General features: G+C 37.2%; 1 pseudogene; it reads right to left on the minus strand.

Moving 5' to 3' along the window:
* Window positions 1-554: 554 nt before the first annotated feature.
* On the minus strand, window positions 555-5,514 carry LOC139361255 (zinc finger protein 705A-like; annotated as a pseudogene).
* Window positions 5,515-10,782: the final 5,268 nt, after the last annotated feature.

Genomic DNA, 10,782 nt, shown 5'->3' on the forward strand with positions numbered 1-10,782 from the left:
AAAGTGTTCATCCAAGTAAAGTTTTCTTACGTTATTTGACAACAAATTGCACATAAAAACATTTTCACACTGAACGCAGAGCTAGAGATTCTCTACCTGAAAGTCCCCCATATTTTAAGTTATTAAAACTGTTGCTGAAGACTTTTAGTTTATTATGTTGACAGTTTCAGCTCTCTCATGTCATTTATGATCAGATCACTAACAAGTCTTTGGTACATACATGTCATACAATTTCTCTTCTATATGAATTTATTGATGTGGACTGAAGAATAAAGGTAACTGAAGTAACGTCCATGTTGATTATAGTAATTCTTCAAAATGTGAGTCCTTTGGCATGTTTAAATGTTACAACTACAGCTGAAGTCTCTTCCATATTCCTTACATTCATCATTCCTAACACCATGTCGTCTAAAGTCAGAATATGTTCTGAAGGCATTTGTAATTTTCTCTCCAGGGTGAATTTTCTGATGTTATTTAAGATTAGTACACTGACTGAAGGCTTTCCCACATAAATGGCATTCATAGGGCTTTTCTCCAGTGCATGTTCTGTCATATCATCTAAGGTCAGAAGATAGACTAAAGGCTTTCCCACATAGAAGACAAGCATGTGGTTTCTCTTCAGTGTGAATTCTTGCATGTCCTCTAAAGCCAGAGCTTTGACTAAAGACTTTCCCACTTTTATCACATTCATAATGCTTTTATCCAAGGTGAGTTCTCACGTCTTCGAAGGTTAAAGGATTGAATAAAGCCTTTCCCACACTGATGACACTTATACAGCCTCTCTCCCATGTGAGTTTTCTCATGTCTTCTAAGGTGAGAACACAGAGTGAAGGATTTTCCACATAGATGACATGCATATGGCCTCTCTCCAGTGTGAGTCATCTTGTGCCGTCTAAGGTGAAAGTAATTAGTATAGGCCTTTTCACATATATTACTTTGATATAATTTACCTTTAGTATGAATTTGTTTATGTGGTTTGGGGGACAACTGATTACTGAGGGATTTTCCACACTGTTTGCTGATATAGGGTTTCTTTCCACTCTGAGTTAACAAACACTGAGTCATTGTGGAACTGTGAGTGCAATCTTCTCCCGAATCATTACATTCAAAGGGATCCTCCAGAATGAGAGAGTTCTCCTTTAGGGACAAAGATTAAAAGCTCTTAATGATTTACCAACATACATCTATACATTCATTTCACCAACTTTGAATCCTAGACCAACCATTCAGTGGTAGAGCCCAGTTGAAATCTTTCCAATGTTACTTGTGAAAGGAAATTAAATTTTGGCACCCCAAACTCATTGAACCAAAGGGAAAAATCAAGCTGGGAACAGGGTCACACAAACCTGCTTCCCCGTTCTGGTTCCTAAACAATATGGCTACAAGATGAAAAGCTACATGCCTCCCCCATATTTTGCCCACAAGGAAATTCCTCATGAGCTGTTACAATTACACCATGGCAATGCAAACTGATAGCTTGTCTTTACAGGCTCAGTCATCACCAGTTCACCAGACACAAATGCATATCCGATTGTTTCCCTGCCCCATTTTGCCTATATTGTCTTATATAAAATGCAGCTCTCCTGCATTATTCCTCTGCCTCATTTGTTTATGTCATCTTATGTAAAAAATCCAGATTCACTGAGCCAGAAAAATGGATGAATTACTATTTTTTCTACCCACCTTTTACATGAAAATTGTGTACTTCTCAATATCCCATCCTTTCCCCCTTTAAATTTAGAGAAAATCATCTTTGGAGAAAGGTATACACCTGTCCCCCAGGTGTATGTCCTTAACTCTGGCAAAGAAATCTCTTAAAATTATTGAGACTTGTCTCATCATTTTTCTCGATTAACACTTGCATACACATGATCTGTAGACACAGATATTTTCTCTTTTGTAAGATCCCAACTGCAGAGTTATTCCACTAATTGTGATGATATCAATATCTTTCAAAGTCTGAGCATGAGCAATGTAAATGCACTTGTTCTATTTTAAAGATCTCATGTTATAGTTTAGAACACAGGTCACTTTTTTCACTGAATTCAAACTATCAAATTGTTTTTTGCTTAGAAAGCACTTAATGCCAGCCTAATTACACTCAGGTGACTGTGCGTCTTTACCAACTTAATTCATTACCAGATCTTTAACTTAGATGACTGGTGTACACAGCTATAAAACTCACCATTGTCATACCGGTGGATGCATCTTTTCTGATAGGATGCATGGATATTGTGTGTTTTTTCTTAAGGGCACTTTCCTTGTCTGAAATAATTGAAAAATAAATTGTTACTTTGATATTATGGTAATAAAATTGTTTGAAAAACCCCAAGGCCCATTTACTTTTTTCAAAAATTGACACTTAGATGTGGCAAATGTCTCAAATAAAGAAAATTCTTCAATAGAAGAAAGAGATTGTACAGCGTCAGCAATTAGAAAAGAGTTTTAAAATTAAAACGTGAAAAGAGTTAAAATGGAGATGAGATATCAGGCAGGTAAATAGACGGATAGTCTTCACAGGGGTATCGGGAAAAGAGTCAGCATGTGACAGTTTAACCCCAGCAAGTACATGAATTATCCTTTTCCCGAAAGTAAAAGAAAAGGCAAGAGGACACAAGAGTAGCATCTGACATATGAACAAAATGATAATAACATCTAAGGAATTCTGCTCCAGTAACTTAAGCTACATTTTAGAAATTACCACTCATTTAATAAAACCGCTAATTAATATTTGACTGATATTATTCATTGACAAAGCACCTCCTCCTATTAGAGCACAGGACCCTGTTGCTTACCCAGATTCTGGCCTTGGAGAAATTCTCTTCCTTCCCGCCAGAGCTCTTTTCCTTGCTCCAGCTGCAAAGTTATATAGGATTTGCTTATCCGGTACCCTGTTAGTGGAAACAGTACGTGTGTTTTGAGTTCACTGTCAATAAATGTGCATTATCACCAACTGTAAGGCAAGCTGTCAAGGAAGAATAAAAACAGTGAAGGTCAGCTCAGGCCACAAGACCTAGAACACAGAAAACTCCCCAGGATTTTTCTGACCCAACATGAGACTAGAAAATAAATCCAAACAAAAGATCCATCAGGAAAAGGAAGTTCAAAACAGTCAGGACCTATCAATGCTGAGTCCATGCCTAAGTTCCAAGACACAATGCATAATACACAGTCTTTTCAGAAAGAGATTAATTAAATCTCTGCACAGTATGTTTATTATTATTCTCGTGCAGAACAAAAAAAAACATTCGATTTACAAAAATAATTGGTGTTCTATACAGAAAAGATATTGCTATTGTTTTCACTAATTGGTCTCAGCCTAAGCATAGCGACTAAAGCAGAAGAGTTACTTAGAAAATATTTAATTAAATACATTGAAAATATTCATTAAGTTCCCAGGTCTGTTCTGAGTATTAGAGACTGAGTACCAATGAAACCATGAAATCCTTGTCAAGATTACATTCTAATTGAGTGACAAACTAAATAAAACAAAATAAAATAAAATAAAATAAAGTTATTTCTTTCAGACAGATTTAGAGAGCTCGAACTTTTTTCAGCTAAGGTCTGTGAGAGAATCAGAGAAGAGATTAGAGTGAGATATGGGGAAGCTGTTCCAACACTTACTGAATGAATGAGTCAATGTGTGTCTACATACGTATGTGAATGTTGAGGGACTCACGGAGGGACACCAGGTGACTGACGTTTTCCAGCATTACATCTCTGGACAGCTTTCTCTTAGATGTGTCCATCATGGCCCACTCTTCCTGGGTGAAGTCAATAGCTACATCTTCAAAAGTCACTTTGTTCTAAAACATCACAGACATTTTAGTTTAGACAGAGAATCCCTTATAATGTCCAGAGGAAGAAGGCTGAGATGACATAGGTAGGAGCTGGGTATGCAGAACACTCAGTGTTTTAGGTTCCAGCTAGTTCATTCTCAATACTAAGCTGGTATCTGCCTTTCAGATTCACTCACAGAGACATACCCACTCTTAATCCATTAAACTTTACTATGAAGAAATATCACATGAGATGTAGCATAATATAGCCCAGATATTTTTCAGTAATGTGTTAATCACCTGTACATAACTGATTATAAAATTTTCACTTGAACCTTCATAAATAAAACAAATTTACCATGAATTTCAAGTAAATTACAGATTTGTCACAAGGCAAATAACCATGATTTACTAGTTTTTAAACATGACCATGATTAAATGAATTATTTCTCTAGATAAACCACAGGTTTCTCACCAATCAAATGGTTAAAAGACCTATTATGTGCTTTGAATAATCTAAAGAAGTAATAGAAAACATGTTTCCTATCTAGCAAATATTTATTAAATACAGGTCATTGGTCCCTTATTCATTAAAAAGTTAGAAAGTAATGAACCAGACTCCAGCATTCTTCAGAACTGAACAAGTTTTACGCAGAATAGAGGATTCAATTCATACATAGAGTCACTCTAATGTTATGTAATTCAGGTGTTCATGACAAGGCTTAAAGACAGTCCAGCAGCACAAGACAAGACCACTGAGGCTGCTATACTGAGGAAGTCTTAGTCTGATGATTCCTGTGATATGAAGCCTCCTGTTCTCAACTTTCTCTGGGCAATCCAAACATCAGTTATCACTGTCTCTCTTTTAACTTTACCTTGTCACTTGGCTTGTTCAAGGATAAAAAGGCCTCTTTACTGTTTTGTTTTTTTCTAACCAGCCCTTATAAAGCATTTCCACAGAACCCTAAATTGTACTATATCTATTATATTCCTTCTCCTGAGTGTGCCACCATAATTAAGTAATTGTATTTCTTATATGTTACTTTCAGTTACCAGAAGGCAAAAAGGTTAATTATCAAAAGGTAAAACGAATGGGGATAAGAATAATAATGACTTCTTTAGTTGTCCTTTTGCAAAGTTTTTAAAAGCATAAGTATATTTTATCAAACTCTCCTTTTTCCTCAACACTGTGCAGCTCTTGCCCAAGGCCTATCACACGGGATTTATTGAACTCAGCTGCTAGAACATCAGCCTCATTATTGGGCTGTGATCTTTTGCTCTTCACACATCTCTATTGCCTGCATGCATCACAATCCTAAGTCTATTTCAGCCAATGGGACAGTTAATGGGTCAATTGTTTCCCTATGAGGTTATAGGATGGATAGAAGAAAAACAAATACATAAATGAGACCTCTCATGTCTTTTTTTGTAAATAGCCTGCATAGGGGCTGGAATAAAGTAGTGTAATATTAGAAATTATGTTGATAATTTAGGAATCTTTGACACATGATACCCAACCTAGAGTCCTGAGAAAACTTAATTGGAGGCCAGATATCTGAAACTCTCCTGATTGCATTTGGAACACCCAGGCTGGGTGGATTTTGCATCATAAAAACAAACAAACAAAAGAATAAAAATGAAACACCCATGCAAACTGGAGAAAACTGCCCATTTGCCAGCAATATGGGTATAATTTCAGTAGAAAGAGGCATCCCCTACTCACTAGTGAATGCATTGTCAAGAACTCAGTTTCTCTCTGTCTTCCTCTGGATTTCCACTTGCAGACACTTCAGGCACTAAGAAAAGCTGAGGTTGGAGAAAGAACACGTGAGACACCAGCCTTGTACATCATTTTCAGACCAACCTGTGATGAAAAGCCAGACCTTCAATGAAGTGTGACACCACCTGCACCACAGCCTAACCAACAGACACAAACACGCAGAGGCCTCTCCTCTTTTCCCATGGTCAAAATTAGGAAGCCTATGACGATGGTTTCTGACAAAGAAGGAACACAGATATCTTGTGAATGAGAACATCAAAAGCACTGAGTTTTGTATGTTAATTGACACAAGTCCAGATATTCAATTCCCTCACTGATTTTAAAACACAGGGATCCCTGACTCTGCCCACATGTGGAATATGATTTCTACTTGTAGGTAAACACTGTGGGATTTCTCAGATTTTATTATCCCAGCTTTATGCCCTAGCAATGTTTCTCCAACACCAATCACAGCCTTCTGAAGCCTTACTCGACTTTTACTTTCTCTCAATTTCAACTTTTGTATTTCCCCTTGGAACTCGGAAATCAATCAAGTAAGAATCTGTTTTACAGTCAAGTGCAGTTGCTCTCACCTGTAATCCCAGCACTTTGGGAGGCCAAGGCAGGTGGATCACCTGAGGTCAGGAGTTTGAGACCAGCCTGGCCGAAATGGTGAAACCCCATTTCTACTACAAATACACAAATTAGCTGGGCATGGTGGTGCTTGCCTGTAATCCCAGCTACTCAGGAGGCTGAAGCAGAAGAATTGCTTGAACCCAGGAGGCAATTACAGTGAGCCGAGATCCTAACCCTGCACTCCAGCCAGGGCGACAGAGCAAGACTCTGTATCACAAAAAAAAAAAAAAAAAAAAAAAAAAAAAAACTGTTTTAGGATGGGGACAATCAATTCAGGAATTTATTTCACTTGGAGGGTCAACACTCCCATCCTGCTGATCTAGCCCTTAAAATCACCTGCATCAGAAATTCACAGCAGTACCCTGGGTCATGGTGTTTCTGTCCTGTGTATACAGTCACAATCCTCTACGATGCTCAGAAAATACAAAATGACTTAGGGCTGAGAGAAATTTAGCAGCTCAATCTGATCTTTTACTAAGGTGGTATCTAAAATTCCTGCAATCATGGTTTATATTAGTCTTTGTTAGTTGCAATATCTCTGATTATCACGATACATATTTGCTGAGAAATACTGATGTCCGTGTGTATATTCATACATAGATATGTAGGTATATAGATGGATATGTTTATATGAACGCATGTGTTTGAGATGGGGGGAAACATGCATGTATTATTTCCCTGCTAAAAGTATAAAAATAATTAAATATATTTTATGTACAAATGATAATTATGTGTCATAAACAAAAAATTAACTGACCCATTTGTACATGAAGTCCAGGAAAAATAAAAAGGGTAACTTAGTATTAATTGTGACATTGTGCTTACAGATATACATAAATTCCCTTATTTAACCCTTGTAATAACCCTGCTGATTATAGTTTATTTACCAGTTTAATAAATGATCAACAGAGTTTGACAAATATAACAAAATTACAAAACTAGAAAATGACACAGCAATACTTTTAATTATATTCTGCCTTGTCACTGCCTCTTCTTGCTTTTTTACAAAATTACTCCCCTAACCAAGGTTCTCTATGATTCTGGGGACTCCAGGATTTAGACCCCAGTTCCCAAACTTCACTGTGTCTATTTTTACTGCCACATTTTAATACACATTTACAGACTTCAACAAGCACTTTTCAATATCAACTTTTTTCTTATTCCTTGGACTATTTCCTACATCTGTTCATCAAGACTCCAGTAACATACGACTCCATCTGCCTGTCCGTTCCATGAATGTACCTGACAGTACATGTATTATGTAGTCTATAATTCAAGCAGAACAGATATTCCTTCAAAAAAATAAGGTATTAGAGAATGCCTACAAAGCTTCAGTGAAACCAGCTGTAACCCTTAATATTATTACCATGTAAACTCTTCCTCGAATATCAAAATAAGATTTGGACTTTAAAGAATATTTGTGTGTGATTATAACCCAAACATGAACTAAAAGTAATTTAAATGGTCATATACAGACTGTGCCAGGGACAAAAAAGGACAAATATTATAAGAAAATTAAAGCACACTTATTTCCTCAAAGACTTTTGTGATGAATCTATAAAATTGTGTGGAATCTATAAAAACTATTTCAAGATATAGAGATTAAATATATTTCAAATCACATACATACACAAGCAATCTTTAGGATAAATTTTTTCAAACTTATGTTATGGGTCTAAAATTTTCATTAATTCATGGAAAAAATGTATTGACGAACTTCTCACCAGAGCAGGAATAACAACTTACGTATTTGGTGACTGCAAGATGAGAGCCTGCACAGCTTAGTATCTCCCTCCAGATCTCTCTCTCTCTCTCTCCTTTTTTGTTTTTTGACAGAGTTTCCCTTTTGTTGCCCAGGCTGGAGTGCAATGGTGAAATCTCAGCTCACTGCAACCTCCAACTCCCAGGTTCAAGCTATTCTCTTCCCTCAGCCTTCCAAGTAGCTGGGATGACAGGCATGCGCCACCACGCTTGGCTAATTTTGTATTTTCAGTCGAGACGGGGTTTCTCCATTTTGGTCAGGCTGGTCTGGAACTCCTGACCTCAGGTGATCCACCCACCTCAGCCTCTCAAAGTGCTGGGATTACAGGCGTGAGCCACAGCGCCCAGCCCAGATCTCTTAAAAAGTCATGAGGAAGGAGCCATTCGGCATCCTTAATATTCCCTTAATATTTTAAGGACACCCATAACAATTAAGAGGCTGACTTGTGACTTCCTAGCCCTTTCAGGGCTATTTAGGCACACCTTAGTGAAGTATTAGGAATGCAGTATTAGGTCTCAAGTTCCTGGACACCAAAACCATGTTCTCCAACAGATCTTCAGTACAAATATCTGATGTCTATATTCTTTTGCCTGTCCTTTCCCTTCCTTTTAATTCAAAACTGCGGTCTTGAAAAGTGCTATTATTTAGTAGATTCTCTCAATTCTCAACACCAGCGCTATACAGTGTTGAGTAACATCTCAGGTGCTAGGGAAACAGCAGCTGACATTCTAGCAATGCACAAATAGAAAAGCAAAGATCACCACAGAGTAAAAGATAATAGATTTTTTAAAAGTATGAAACCAAAACGAATATATATCAGATTACACTATAAATGGAAAATCCTATTATCTTGACTGGATTGCAAGTCAAAACCTCTCATGGCCTCCAACATCCAATATATTCAAAGCAGTTCAGGAATGGTGAAAGTGGAATGGAATTTAAAATTATTCTAAGGTTGCACGTGTGAAAGCACCATGCCCTGAAACAAAATATTTATTTTTAAAGTGCATAATGAACACTGCATACAAAGTTTGTATAACAAGAGAGAGAAAAAATCTCACATTTTAAAAAAAGGAATATGCAACATATTAACATATAATAAAATAAAATTAAACTAAAATAACAGCTATAGAAGACACAATATGACCTCTGAAAATCAAGGGAGAAATCTCTTTTAAATAAACGGCACAATTTTTAAAGTAAGTTATGAAAAATAATAATACCTGAATATAGTATGTAAAAGTACCAACACAATAAAGCTAAAACAATATCTGTGGAAAAATTATTTGCTGTATATTATTTTTAAAAAATGATCTAAGTACTTTCCTCAAGAAGGTAAATGAAAAAAATTTAAAAATTGCCTGAGAAAATCAGTGAAAGAAAATGAATATAGAGAAGCAGAATATAATTTAACTATAAAACACACAAATAGAATTTAAAAATAAGGCCGAGCACAGTGGCTTATACTTGTAATCCCAACACTTTGGGAGGCTGAGGCAGGCGGATCACCTGAGGTCAGGTGTTTGAGACCAGCCTGACCAACATGGAGAAACCCCGTCTCTACTAAAAATAGAAGGAAAAAAAAAAAAAACCAGGCGGGCGTGGTGGCACATGCCTGTAATCCCAGCTACTAGGGAAGCTTAGGAAGGAGAATCACTTGAACCTGGGAGGCGGAGGTTGCGGTGAGCTGAGATCATGCCATTGCACTCCAGCCTGGGCAACAAGAGCAAAACTCTGTCTCAAAGAAATAAAAAATAAAAATAAAATAAAAGTAAATGGCAGCCAACATGCCCAACATGATTTTATTTGATGAAAGAAATTCTCTGTATCTACATTGTCCAATGCAGTAACTACCACACATATGTAGTTACAGAATTTCTAGTTTGGCCACAAATTTGGCTATTACTACTAAGGATATGCCATTTAGTTATTTAATTATAATTAATTTACAGTTTATAGCCACATGTGACTACTAATTACTCTATTGGTCAATGCAGATCTGGAATCTTGGAGAAGGCAGTTAAAATAATGAGATATGGTCAAAACAAAAATGGAAAAGGCACACAAATAGTGAACACAGAATATGAGAATGTGAAGTAACAATTCACATAGTAAAATTTACTAATGAGATGCTGCCTTGATGGGACACATGTCTAATGATATTCAAGGCTTGTCTTGTTACAGGTAGAAGAGCAGGAGCAGGGCAGGAGAGGACTCTTCCCCTACCCACTAGAAATGTCAGGTGACGGCCTGTTAATGATCACTTTGCCTCTCTAAAAACGATAATTAGGCAGCGCCAGAGAGAGGCCATTTCATGATGGTCTACACCTGTTAACATCAAAAATGTTAATTAAATGCAGACTCCAGGAAGAAGCAACTTCTTGGGCATGCATGTTAAGAGACAAAAATGGCAAAGTATAATCTTCCGGGGACACACTCCACTGGAAGAGGAAAGAAAGCCTCAGATGGACACGCATATAACTCCCTAAACACACCGTGCATGCTCAATTCCAAAGGGTAAGGAAAGCACTGTGCATGCCAGCAACTCTCCCTAAAGGAAGAATCATGGGAAAGAGGCAAGCCCATCCCGGGATCAAGGTTAAAGGCCCTTCTCTTTTCTCTCTTGGACCTTCAGGCATCCACTTGGGTCTCTTCCAAGAGAATTTTCCTTTCCTTTCTGTTCTAAAGCCTTTTGAAATAAACTTCCACTCCTGCTCTGAAACTTAGTCTCTTTTTCCGCTGTATGCCCCTCAGTCGAATTCTTTCTTCTGAGGAGGCAAGGACTGAAGTTGCTTATGGACCCATGCAGATATGCTGCCAGTAACTCGAATCTCTTCTACTGGTAA

Source organism: Macaca nemestrina, unplaced genomic scaffold (assembly GCF_043159975.1).
Source record: "Macaca nemestrina isolate mMacNem1 unplaced genomic scaffold, mMacNem.hap1 Scaffold_119, whole genome shotgun sequence".
NCBI lineage: Eukaryota > Metazoa > Chordata > Mammalia > Primates > Cercopithecidae > Macaca > Macaca nemestrina.